Source organism: Salmo salar, chromosome 20, assembly GCF_965601325.2.
Source record: "Salmo salar chromosome 20, fSalSal1, whole genome shotgun sequence".
Taxonomy (NCBI): domain Eukaryota; kingdom Metazoa; phylum Chordata; class Actinopteri; order Salmoniformes; family Salmonidae; genus Salmo; species Salmo salar.
This window is the reverse complement of record NC_138310.1, coordinates 42,122,751-42,137,185: the sequence shown is the minus strand read 5'-3', so window position 1 is coordinate 42,137,185 and position 14,435 is coordinate 42,122,751. Positions and strand designations below refer to the sequence as shown.

Genomic DNA, 14,435 nt, shown 5'->3' with positions numbered 1-14,435 from the left:
AATCGCAATGTATGCTTTCGCCGTGAAGCCTTTTTGAAATCGGACACTGTGGTTGGATTAACAAGATGTTATATTTAAAATGGTGTATAATACTTGTATGTTTGAGGAATTTTAATTATGAGATTTCTGTTGTTTTGAATTTGGCGCCCTGCAATTTCACTGGCTGTTGTCGAGTGGGACGCTACCGTCCCACATACCCCAGAGAGGTTAACGAAATAATCACTGACATGATGTCAGCTGGTCCTTTTGTGGCAGGGCTGAAATGCAGTGGAAATGTTTTTTGGGGATTCAGTTCATTTGCATGGCAAAGAGGGACTTTACAATTAATTGCAATTCATCTGATCACTCTTCATAACATTCTGGAGTATATGCAAATTGCCATCATACAAACTGAGGCAGTAGACTTTGTGAAAATTAATATTTGTGTCATTCTCAAAACTTTTGGCCACGACTGTATATACAGGGGGTACCGGACCAGAGTCAATGTGCGGGGGCACCGGTTAGTCGAGGTAATATGTAAATGTAGGTAGAGTTATTAAAGTGACTATGCATAGATGATAACAACAGAGAGTAGAAGTGTTGTAAAAGTGGGGGAGGGGGGAGAGCAATGCAAATAGTCTGGGTAGCCATTTGATTAGATGTTCAGAAGTCTTATGCCTTGGGGGTAGAAGCTGTTTAGAAGCCTCTTGGACCTAGACTTGGCACTCCGATACCGCTTGCCATGCGGTACCAGAGAGAACAGTCTATGACTAGGGTGGCTGGAGTCTGACAATTTTTAGGGCCTTCCTCTGAATCCGCCTTGTATAGAGGTCCTGGATAGCAGGAAGCTTGGCCCCAGTGATGTACTGGGCCGTACGCACTACCCTCTGTAGTGCCTTGCGGTCGGAGGCCGAGCAGATGCCATACCAGGCAGTGATGCAACCAGTCAGGATGCTCTCGATGGTGTAGCTGTAGAACCTTTTGAGGATCTGAGGACCCATGCCAAATCCTTTTAGTCTTATGAGGGGGAATAGGTTTTTGTGCCCTCTTCACGACTGTCTTGGTGTGCTTGGACCATGTTAGTTTGTTGGTGATGTGGACAGCAAGGAACTTGAAGCTCTCAACTTGGTCCACTACAGCCCCATCGATGAGCATGGGGGGGTGCTCAGTCCTCCTTTTCCTGTAGTCCACAATCATCTCCTTTGTCTTGATCACGTTGAGGGAGAGCTTGTTTTCCTGGCCAGGTCTCTGACCTCCTCCCGATAGTCTGTCTCGTCGTTGTCGGTGATCAGGCCGTGCAGTCCTGAGAGAACAGGGAGTACAGGAGGGGACTGAGCACGCACCCCTGAGGGGCCCCTGTGTTGAGGATGAGCGTGGCGGATGTGTTTTTACCTACCCTTACCACCTGGGGGCGGCCCGTCAGGAAGTCAAGGGATCCAGTTATAGAGGGAGGTGTTTAGTCCCAGGGTCCTTAGCTTATTGATGAGCTTTGAGGGCACTATGCTGAGCTGTAGTCAATGAATAGCATTCTGACATAGGTGTTCCTTTTGTCCAGGTGGGAAAGGGCAGTGTGGAGTGCAATAGAGATTGCATCATCTGTGGATCTGTTAGGGCGGTATGCAAATTGGAGTGGGTCTAGGCTTTCTGGGATAATGGTGTTGATGTGAGCCATGACCAGCCTTTCAAAGCACTTTATGGCTACAGACGTAAGTGCTACGGGTCGGTAGTCATTTAGGCAGGTTACCTTAGTGTTCTTGGGCACAGGGACTATGGTGGTCTGCTTAAAACATGTTGGTATTACAGACTCGGACGGGGAGAGGTTGAAAATGCCAGTTGGTCAGCGCATGCTCGCAGTACAGGTCCTGGTAATCCGTCTGGCCCTGCGGCCAATTTACTTTTTGTATGATTTTATTGTCATTTGTTACCAATAAAATTAACTAGTGGTTCCTCTATTAACAGTTGCATCAAAGTGCGATATAGCGTGCAGTATACAGTGGTGAGGTACAGTGTGTTACAGTGCTTGCTGTTAATGCTTATTTGAACCACCAGAAGGCATCTTTGAGCACAGCTACTCCATTTATTAATGAGGGCATTTGAAGCCGAGCAGAGATCATCATGCCATGCAATTGTGAATACATGTCATGATTAAAATTGAATTGAGCATAATTTCACTGGTGCAGTTTGAGATTATATAAAAAAATTAAATGCCTTTTACATTAGCCTATGTAGGCGTATATCATATGTAGGCGTATTATACTACTGTACTAAAACATCCGTTAATACAAGTCCTTAAAAAATACAAATATGTGCAAAATATTGCATGAAATATTTGGACGATTAAAGGCCAACATTTGTTTGTTTTATCCTGTTGGGGGTAGGGGGCAGTATTTACACGGCCGGATAAAAAAACATACCCGATTTAATCTGGTTATTACTACTGCCCAGAAACTAGAATATGCATATAATTATTGGCTTTGGATAGAAAACACCCTAAAGTTTCTAAAACTGTTTGAATGGTGTCTGTGAGTATAACAGAACTCATATGGCAGGCAAAAACCTGAGAAGATTCTGTACAGGAAGTGCCCTCTCTGACCATTCCTTGAGCTTCTTGACTCTGTTTATTGAAGACTGAGGATCTTTGCTGTAACGTGACACTTCCTACGGCTCCCATAGGCTCTCAGAAGGCGGGAAAAAGCTGAATGATGTAATTCCAGCCACTGGCTGAAAAACATTAGCGCTTTTGGCAAGTGCTCTATCAGAGGACAATGGGCTGAGGCGCGTGCACGAGTCGACCCCATGTTTTTATTTTCTTTCGTCTATGAACCTAAACATAGATTCCCGGTCGGAATATTATCGCTTTTTTACGAGAAAAATGGCATAAAAATTGATTTTAAACAGCGGTTGACATGCTTCGAAGTACGGTAATGGAATATTTAGACATTTTTTGTCACGAAATGCGTCGTGCGCGTCACCCTTCTTTACCATTCGGATAGTGTCTTGAACGCACGAACAAAACAGAGGATATTTGAACATAATTATGGATTATTTTGAACCAAACCAACATTTGTTATTGAAGTAGAAGTCCTGGGAGTGCATTCTGACGAAGACAGCAAAGGTAATAACATTTTTCTTATAGTAAATCTGATTTTGTTGAGTGCTAAACTTGGTGGGTGTCTAAATAGCTAGCCCTGTGATGCCGGGCAATCTACTGAGAATATTGCAAAATGTGCTTTCACCGAAAAGCTATTTTAAAATAGGACATAGCGAGTGCATAGAGGAGTTCTGTGTCTATAATTCTTAAAATAATTATGTTTTTTGTGAACGTTTATCGTGAGTAATTTAGTAAATTCACCGGAAGTTTGCGGGGGGTATGCTAGTTCTGAACGTCACATGCTAATGTAAAAAGCTGGTTTTTGATATAAATATGAACTTGATTGAACAAAACATGCATGTATTGTATAACATAATGTCCTAGGGTTGTCATCTGATGAAGATCATCAAAGGTTAGTGCTGCATTTAGCTGTGGTTTGGGTTTATGGGACATTATATGCTAGCTTGAAAAATGGGTGTCTGATTATTTCTGGCTGGGTACTCTGCTGACATAATCTAATGTTTTGCTTTCGTTGTAAAGCCTTTTTGAAATCGGACAGTGTGGTTAGATTAACGAGAGTCTTGTCTTTAAAATGGTGTAAAATAGTCATATGTTTGAGAAATTGAAGTAATAGCATTTCTAAGGTATTTGAATAACGCGCCACGGGATTCAACTGGCTGTTGAGTAGGTGGGACGATTTCGTCCCGCCGACCCTAGAGAGGTTAATCAAATCTGGTCGTTTCAAATCATAAGTGACTTGTTACATTCTCGTTCCGTTCTCTTGTTGATATTATATCCTGGCCTTTATTTGAGATTTATCATTTTAAAGAATGTATTTTTTTTCCTGAAGAACACATAGTAGTGTGTCTCATACAAATTAGTTTCGATCACCAATTAACTATTATGCGAGTTTGTGCTGGCTATTATCCAATTTAATGGCTCATCAAGGCGTGAACTGTGACCAATGTCCATCACTACTGTAAGCCCAGGACTGTATTCTAAAAATAAAAAACACAGCATCTGCACTTACTGTAGTAAAAATATATTATTGAATTATATATTTTTTAAAGACTTTTAAAGTGCAGATGTTTATTAGGCTACAATACAGTGTGACAAAAAAACAACAGAACAATGACATTTTCCTTAGATAAGGAAGAGAAGGGCATGTCTGGACTTTCTCGGCGACCTCAAGTACTCATTTACTCTGTCTTTGATGTTTTTCTGGGTTGCATTGCTGGAGGGAAACTTTTGAGACACAGTATTCATGATGAACACTCAGAGGTTCACTTGTAAGTCAAATTTGCCTCATACCAGTTGGTATTCTGTGCCCACTCATGGTATCTCTGTTTGCTTAAGCATTATTGGAATAGCAGAACAGCATAATGGTCCGGATGGCCCTTGCTGTGCTTGGTGAGCAGTTCTTCAAGTTCTGGTGTCAGATGAGGAATGTAAATGTCAGGGTGAACCAATGACCTGACGAATCTGACATGGTTGTTGCCTCTGCCTGTCAGAGGTGAAGTTCCAGAGATCAAAAGGTGTGGCTGATAAGGATCGTGACTCCAAAATCTTGTCCCTCGCCCTCTTCAACGCTTCAGAGGATAAGTTCATTAGAGTTACCAGCCTCAGAAATCGCAGCCCAAATAAATGCTTCACAGAGTTCAAGTAACAGACATCTCAACATCAATTGTTCAGAGGAGACTGCGTGAATCAGGCCTTCATGGTAAAATTGCTGCAAAAAGACCACTACTAAAGGACACCAATAAGAAGAAGACTTGGTTGGGCCAAGACACACAAGCAATTGACCGGTGGAAATCTGTCCTTTGGTCTGAAGAGTCCAAATTTTTGATTTTTGGTTCCAACCGCCTTGTCTTTGTGAGATGCAGAGTAGGTGAACATATGATCTCTGCATGTGTAGTTCCCACGTGAAGCATGGAGGAGGTATGATGGTGTGTGGCTGGTGACACTGTCAGTGATTTATTTAGAAATCAAGGCACACTTAACAAGCATGGCTACCACAGCAATACACCATACCATCTGGTTTGCGCTTTTTATTTATATTTTTTTATTTAACCTTTATTTAACTAGGCAAGTAAGTTAAGAACAAATTCTTATTTACAATAGACAGTCTAGAAACAAATGTTTACCTTGTCATCTCAGGGATTTGATCTAGCAACCTTTCGGTTACTGGCCCAACACTCTAACCACTAGGCTACCTGCCACGCTTAGTGGGACCATGAGAAGCAAGATTCTCTGGTCTGATGAAACCAAGATTGAACTCTTTGGCCTGAATGCCAACCGTCACGTATGGAGGAAACCTGGCACTATCCCTACGGTGAAGCATGTTGGTGGCAGTATCATGCTGTGGGGATATTTTTCAGCGGCAAGGACTGGGAGACTAGTCAGGATCAAAGGAAAGATGAACGGAGCAAAGTACTGAGAGATCCTTGATGAAAACATGCTCCAGAGCACTTAGGACCTCAGAGTGGGGCGATGGTTCATCTTCCAACAGGAACACAACCCTAAGCACACAGTCAAGACCACGCAGGATTGGCTTCGGGACAAGTCAGAGCCCGGACTTGAACCTGATTGAACAACTCTGGAGAGACCTGAAAATAGCTGTGCATCCAACCTGACAGAGCTTGAGAGGATCTGCAGGGAAGAATGGGAGAAACTCCCCAAATACAGGTGTGTCAAGCTTGTAGCGTCATACCCAAGAAGACTTGAGGCTGTAATCGCTTCCAAAGGTGCTTCAACAAAGTACAGAGTAAAGGGTCTGAATACTTATGTAAATGTTATATTTCAGTTTTTTATTTTTAATACATTTGCAAAAATTTGTAAAAACCTATTATTGCTTGTGATTATGGGGTATTGTGTGTAGATTGATGAGAAAAAAACCTAATTTAATCAATTTTAGAATAAGGCTGTAACGTAACAAAATGTGGAAAAGGTCAAGGGGTCTTTCCGAATGCACTGTATAATACCCCTACAGTTGGCTATGCATAGCCGAATCACGGATACCATCCAATAATGTATTTAAGAGTCCTGCCCCCCAGGCCTGCCCCCCAGGCCTGCCTCTTTTGTGGCGCGCTGTTGGGACCACCTTTGGACTAGTATAAATTGCTTATTGGGCATTCCAATGAATTGGGTCCAGGGCTGTTGGAGCCGAATATGTTATATTTATACCCAGCTTAAACAACACATTCTTCCTGATCGTCTTAAGCATACACAATCTCTCTCCTCTCGCTACAGCTCATCTCAAGAGTAATTATTATGTACATTATAATAACATTACATATTTGTAGGGTGTTGATGCATTTTTCGTTAACCTGTTATGGCTAGGGGGCAGTATTTTCACAGCCGGATAAAAAACGTACCCGATTTAATCTGATTATTACTCCTGCCCAGAAACTAGAATATGCATATAATTATTAGCTTTGGATAGAAAACACTCCAAAGTTTCTAAAACTGTTTGAATGGTGTCTGTGAGTATAACAGAACTCATTTGGCAGGCCAAAACCTGAGAAGATTCCATGCAGGAAGTGCCCTGTCTGACAATTTCTTGCCCTTCTTGATTATCTCTATCCATTACAGAGGATCTCTGCTGTTACGTGACACTTCCTACGGCTCCCATGGGCTCTCAGAAGGCGGCAAAAAGCTGAATCGTGGCTTTGCAGGCTCTGGCTGAAAAAAAGTAGCGCGTTTGGGTAGTGGCTGGTTACAGTACTGTGAGACTCAGGCTCGTGCCCGAGTTGACCTCATGCTTTGTTTTCTTTCGTCTGTTTACCTAAACGCAGATTCCCGGTCGGAATATTATCGCTTTTTTACGAGAAAAAGTGCATAAAAATTGATTTTAAACAGCGGTTGACATGCTTCGAAGTACGGTAATGGAATATTTAGAAATCTTTTGTCACGAATTGCGCCATGCTCGAGACCCTTATTTACACTTCGGATAGTGTCTTGAACGCACAAACAAAACGCCGCTATTTGGATATAACGATGGATTATTTTGAACCAAACCAACATTTGTTATTGAAGTAGCAGTCCTGGGAGTGCATTCTGACGAAGAACACCAAAGGTAATCAAACTTTTGTAATAGTAAATCGGAGTTTGGTCAGGGCTAAACTTGGTCGGTGTCTAAATGGCTAGCCGTGATGGCTGGGCTATCTACTGAGAATATTGCAAAATGTGCTTTCACCGAAAAGCTATTTTAAAATCGGACATATCGAGTGCATAGAGGAGTTCTGTATCTATAATTCTTAAAATAATGTATGTTTTTTGTGAACGTTTATCGTGAGTAATTTAGTAAATTCACCGGATGTTTGCGGGGGGTATGCTAGTTCTGAACGTCACATGCTAATGTAAAAAAGCTGGTTTTTGATATAAATATGAACTTGATTGAACAAAACATGCATGCATTGTATAACATAATGTCCTAGGGTTGTCATCTGATGAAGATCATCAAAGGTTAGTGCTGCATTTATCTGTGGTTTTGTTTTTTTGTGACATTATATGCTAGCTTGAAAAATGGGTGTCTGATTATTTCTGGCTGGGTACTCTGCTGACATAATCTAATGTTTTGCTTTTGCTGTAAAGCCTTTTTGAAATCGGACAGTGTGGTTAGATTAACGAGAGTCTTGTCTTTAAAATGCTGTAAAATAGTCATATGTTTGAAAAATTGAAGTTTTCGGATTTTAGAGGAGTTTGTATTTCGCGCCACGCCCATCATTGGATATTGGAGCAGGTGTTCCGCTAGCGGAACGTCTAGATGTAAGAGGTTAAGGCAAATCAGGTCTTTGATTCTAACTCTCTGCCAATGCGGCCAGGTAATCCATCAATGCCACCTTGCGCTGGATATATGCATTAGCCGTTGCCTGGATCTCTGCCCTCCGAGAATGTTTCTCTTTCTGCTGGTCTGCCTTCAATGACTCGATCTCAGTCTTCAAAGTTTTAGTTTTGATGGGGTCACCTTGGGGTCATGATAGGGGCTGCACCAAATGATTGATGTATTATAATAATTGATTACGCTTATGTTGTATTAATAGAAGGGGAAGGGCTATAAGACCCCTCCCCCACTACATTTATAGGGTCCTGGACCATAGATTAGCAACATATGCATTATAAGGTTTAACCTGTTAGGGCTAGGGGGCAGCATTTGCACGTCTGGATAAAAAAAATGTACCCAATTTAATCTGGTTACTAATCCTACCCAGTAACTAGAATATGCATATACTTATTATATATGGATAGAAAACACTCTAAAGTTTCTAAAACTGTTTGAATGGTGTCTGTGAGTATAACAGAACTCATTTGGCAGGCAAAACCCTGAGACATTTTCTGACAGGAAGTGGATACCTGATGTGTTGTATTGACTTTAAACCTATCCCATTGAAAAACACAGGGGCTGAGGAATATTTTGGCACTTCCTATTGCTTCCACTAGATGTCACCAGCCTTTACAAAGTGTTTTGAGTCTTCTGGAGGGAGATCTGACCGAACAAGAGCCATGGAACGATGATGTCCCATTAGACACCTGGCGCGCGAGTTCATGTTGGGTACCCTCGTTCCAATACGTTATAAAAGAGTATGCATTCGTCCACCTTGAATATTATTCATGTTCTGGTTAAAAAAGGCCCTAATGATTTATGCTATACAACGTTTGACATGTTTGAACGAACGGAAATATATTTTTTCCCCTCGTTCATGACGAGAAGTCCGGCTGGCTTAGATCATGTGCTAACAAGACGGAGATTTTTGGACATAAATGATGAGCTTTTTTGAACAAAACTACATTCGTTATGGACCTGTGATACCTGGAAGTGACATCTGATGAAGAGAATCAAAGGTAATGGATTATTTACATAGTATTTGTGATTTTAGATCTCCCCAACATGACGTCTAGTCTGTATCGCAACGCGTATTTTTCTGGGCGCAGTGCTCAGATTATTGCAAAGTGTGATTTCCCAGTAAGGTTATTTTTAAATCTGGCAAGTTGATTGCGTTCAAGAGATGTAAATCTATAATTCTTTAAATGACAATATAATATTTTACCAATGTTTTCTAATTTTAATTATTTAATTTGTGACGCTGACTTGACTGCCGGTTATTGGAGGGAAACGATTTCCTCAACATCAATGCCATAGTAAAACGCTGTTTTTGGATATAAATATGAACTTGATAGAACTAAAAATGCATGCATTGTCTAACATAATGTCCTAGGAGTGTCATCTGATGGAGATTGTAAAAGGTTAGTGCATCATTTTAGCTGGTTTTATGGTTTTGGTGACCCTGTCTTTGACTTGACAAAACATTACACACAACTCTTGTAAATGTACTGTCCTAACATACTCTAAATTTATGCTTTCGCCGTAAAACCTTTTTGAAATCGTAAAACGTGGTTAGATTAAGGAGATGTTTATCTTTCAAATGGTGTAAAATAGTTGTATTTTTGAAAAATTTGAATTTTGACATTTATTTGGATTCAAATTTGCCGCTCTTGAAATGCACCTGCTGTTGATGGAGTGCACCACGGGTGGCACGCTAGCGTCCCACCTAGCCCATAGAGGTTAAATACTGTTCCACAGTTCTTTTCTGGTCTCTGCCTCTTATAAGAAACGGTCTGAGAGATGTGCAAGTTACTGCAGTCAAAACAGGGTGTCTGTGAGAAAGCGCCTCAAGGCTAAAAGAGATTCATTGACACAGAACCCTGCAAAGGAGTGAAAGAGATAAAAGACAAGTCAGACAAACCATTGTAAGCCACATGGGAGTGGAAAATTACTGCTGAGCCCTTAGAAAACACTGGACTATTGTTCTCTCCTGCAAGTTTGTATAACTGTATATGCATGGGCTTGGTCTCATGAGTAGAAGGTGTTGACGTAGGCAGTTACATCACTAGGGGTTGACTGCAAGCATAATAAAGCAACTTGGACCTTTCCTATTTTGCAGAACTTACTCGGAAACATGCGTGCTATGTTCCCGTTGTCAACTTCAGTCTGCAATTGCATTAATAAAGGTTTGATTGATTTAATTAAAGATAGTCTGATTGCTGATTTCACCAATAAGCAAATGATTGACAAGGAACAAGGAACCTACCCCAACAGTCTGATCCATGTCCACCTTTATTAAATGAGTGAAATGGTACTGCCCTGAATCCCCAATCTTTGCTGTACTAAAGACTTTAAAACCTTTTTTCTATCTGGGATTGATTATAATTTGTTTGCCTTCTTTTCACCTTCTTACTTCAATATAATCTAATTATATTTGTCACATGCGCCGAATACAACAGGTGTAGGACCTTACCGTGAAATGTTTTAAGCCCTTAACCAACAATGCAGTTAAGAAAAGACCTAAGAAAATATTTATATTTTTTATTTAGTAACACAATAAAATAACAATAACGAGGCTATATACAGGGGGTACCGGTATCGAGTCAATGTGCGGGTGTACAGGTTATTCGAGGTAATTGACGTAATATACAATATGTAATTCAGCAGGTTAAACCCTAAACATGCGCCGAATACAACAGGTGTAAGTTAAAACCTCGCTCCTACCCTCGCTCAGATGACTGACCGCAGCATATATCGGTAGCCTAAACTGTAGCACAAATTGTGGGACTTTTCACACCTAGCCAAGCTATAAGACTATCCTTTTGTAAATTAATGGAGGTGTGAATGTTTCTCTCTGAGAATGTCTATTCTCTTGCACTAGAGTCCTGCATTGGGCAAAAAAAATCAAGTGGTCCCGGAGTTGAAAGAGAACTTGGGTAAATACAATGGTGTGGACCGACAAAAAAAAATGTAGATACTTGTGCCTTACATTCCATTACATAAACAAAGATGGTGCTATCCTCCACAGTGTGGGACAGTTCCCTGTGCAAAACTGAAGATAATATAAGGCCAGCTATTGTGAAAGAATACTTGAAAGATCTTGCTGATTTCTTCTATATCTTCAGAGGCCAAACTCACCTTAGAAACAAGCAAACAGCCTACTCTTCACCTGGTAATTGTGTGTGGTTCCAAAACGATAAAGTGTCACCCACTGTCACGACACCGACGGATGGTGGCGCCCCTCCTCGACCGGGCGGCGCTCGGCGGTCGTCGTCGCCGGCCTACTAGCTGCCATCGATCCTTTGTTTCACTTTCTGTTGGTTAGGTCTAGGTAGGCACGCACCTGTTTTGGTTTAGTTATTAGTAGGGGGGGTTATTTAGTCTAGCAAGGTATGTCTGTGTTTGTGCGTGATTATTTTCGTCAGTTTGTACGTCTGGGGAACAGGTGTTTTTTCCTTCTGCCTGTGGGTTTTGTGGCAGTGTGTTTTGGGCTGCATCCCTACGCTGTGTTCGGGCTGTTAATGGGTATTTGTTTTACCTTGCCCTGCTCTACCTGTTTTTGGCAAGTGTGGATTATTTATTAAAGACGAGTGTTCATGGACTTGTGTCTCCTGCGCCTGACTTCAACCCTCCTGCTTCCTTGAGCATTCTGACACCCACAGATAGATTTGCGATGTCAGAGAGGAGAAGCCAGCTGACTAGGCACGGTGGATGACATCCTTTTCCCGCACAGAAATTTGAAGAAATACAAGTGATGGACTGTTTTGAAGTTATTGTTTTAGTAGCTTTATTTGTTGTCTAATTCAGGCTTTCGTTCACAGACCATACTCAGGCCATATAGGCCAACCGTTTAAATAGCTGCAGCTGGTAAACATTTGATTAGGCCTATACTAAATCCAAGGTAGGATTTTTGCAGCATTCATTTGATTCTGGAATTGTTTATTTAAGTTCCAATTAAACTATTTTATTATCTAAACCAGTGGTTCCCAACCGGGGTACTAGGACCCCTGGGGGTACTAGGCCTATCCACAAGGGGTACTTGAGAAGACTCATGAACCATAGGCTTACTGGTAAAATACACCCCTTCAGGTGTTCTCAGAGCAGAGAAAAATTCAGTTGGTGGTACAGTAACCGAAAAAGGTTGGGATCCAGTGACCTAAAAAATATTGAATGTAAATGTATTGTTTTGCTAATGTCGACTATAGGCTTTCGTTAGATACATCTGACAAACCTAACTTCCTGCCTGGCTGTTCCATCTATGCTCCATCCGCTCAAGATACTACCTTCCGAACTGCCTATTATCTAAATTTGATTCGTAAAATGTTTTGTTAAATTTAGTTTTTAAAGCAACTTTGAGATTCTACTTGTAATTAAAAGCACTATATAAAACAAATCTATTATCATAATAAATATTATTATTAATATGTTCAGTTTCTTCTTCACATTAGCAAAGAACAACTCTGTGTTTCAGAAAGTCACTTTATATAGACTAGGGGATGTCACTCTTTCCACACTGTGGTACAGACACCCTGGTTTGAATCCAGGCTTTATCACAACTGGTCGTGATTTGGAGTCCCATAGGGCGGCGCACAATTGGCCCAGCATCGTTCGAGTTTGGCCGGTGTAGGCCATCATTGTAAATAAGAATTTGTTCTTAACTGACTAGCCTAGTTAAATAAAGGTTCAATATACACACACACACACACACACACACACACACACACACACACACACACACACACACACACACACACACAAACACTGCTCAAAAAAATAAAGGGAACACTAAAATAACACATCCTAGATCTGAATGAATGAAATAATCTTATTAAATACTTTTTTCTGTACATAGTTGAATGTGCTGACAGCAAAATCACACAAAAATAATAAATGGAAATCCAATTTATCAACCCATGGAGGTCTGGATTTGGAGTCACACTCAAAATTAAAGTAGAAAACCACACTACAGGCTGATCCAACTTTGATGTAATGTCCTGAAAACAAGTCAAAATGAGGCTCAGTAGTGTGTGTGTGGCCTCCACGTGCCTGTATGACCTCCCTACAACGCCTGGGCATGCTCCTGATGAGGTGGCGGATGGTCTCCTGAGGGATCTCCTCCCAGACCTGGACTAAAGCATCCGCCAACTCCTGGACAGTCTGTGGTGCAACGTGGCGTTGGTGGATGGAGTGAGACATGATGTCCAAGATGTGCTCAATTGGATTCAGGTCTGGGGAACGGGCGGGCCAGTCCATAGCATCAATGCCTTCCTCTTGCAGGAACTGCTGACACACTCCAGCCACATGAGGTCTAGCATTGTCTTGCATTAGGAGGAACCCAGGGCCAACTGCACCAGCATATGGTCTCACAAGGGGTCTGAGGATCTCATCTCGGTACCTAATGGCAGTCAGGCTACCTCTGGCGAGCACATGGAGGGCTGTGCGGCCCCCCAAAGAAATGCCACCCCACACAATGACTGACCCACAGCCAAACCGGTCATGCTGGAGGATGTTGCAGGCAGCAGAACATTCTCCACGGCGTCTCCAGACTGTCACGTCTGTCACATGTGCTCAGTGTGAACCTGCTTTCATCTGTGAAGAGCACAGGGCGCCAGTGGCGAATTTGCCAATCTTGGTGTTCTCTGGCAAATGCCAAACGTCCTGCACGGTGTTGGGCTGTAAGCACAACCCCCACCTGTGGATGTCAGGCCCTCATACCACCCTCATGGAGTCTGTTTCTGACTGTTTGAGCAGACACATGCACATTTGTGGCCTGCTGGAGGTCATTTTGCAGGGCTCTGGCAGTGCTCCTCCTGCTCCTCCTTGCACAAAGGCGGAGGTAGCGGTCCTGCTGCTGGGTTGTTGCCCTCCTACGGCCTCCTCCACGTCTCCTGATGTACTGGCCTGTCTCCTGGTAGCGCCTCCATGCTCTGGACACTACGCTGACAGACACAGCAAACCTTCTTGCCACAGCTCGCATTGATGTGCCATCCTGGATGAGCTGCACTACCTGAGCCACTTGTGTGGGTTGTAGACTCCATCTCATGCTACCATTAGAGTGAAAGCACTGCCAGCATTCAAATGTGACCAAAACATCAGCCAGGAAGCATAGGAACTGAGAAGTGGTCTGTGGTTACCACCTGCAGAACCACTCCTTTATTGGGGGTGTCTTGCTAATTGCCTATCATTTCCACCTGTTGTCTATTCCATTTGCACAACAGCATGTGAAATGGATTGTCAATCAGTGTTGCTTCCTAAGTGGACAGTTTGATTTCACAGAAGTGTGATTGACTTGGAGTTACATTGTGTTGTTTAAGTGTTCCCTTTATTTTTTTGAGCAGTATATATATATATACACTGCTCAAAAAAATAAAGGGAACACTTAAACAACACAATGTAACTCCAAGTCAATCACACTTCTGTATATATATATACACTGCTCAAAAAAATAAAGGGAACACTTAAACAACACAATGTAACTCCAAGTCAATCACACTTCTGTGAAATCATATATATAATATTAAACCTAGTTTGTTATTTTAGAAT

General features: G+C 41.9%; 1 pseudogene; it reads right to left on the bottom strand.

Moving 5' to 3' along the window:
* Positions 1-1,267: 1,267 nt before the first annotated feature.
* The window catches only part of LOC106580632 (diacylglycerol kinase delta-like), a 33,693-nt pseudogene continuing 20,525 nt past the window's right edge, over positions 1,268-14,435 (bottom strand).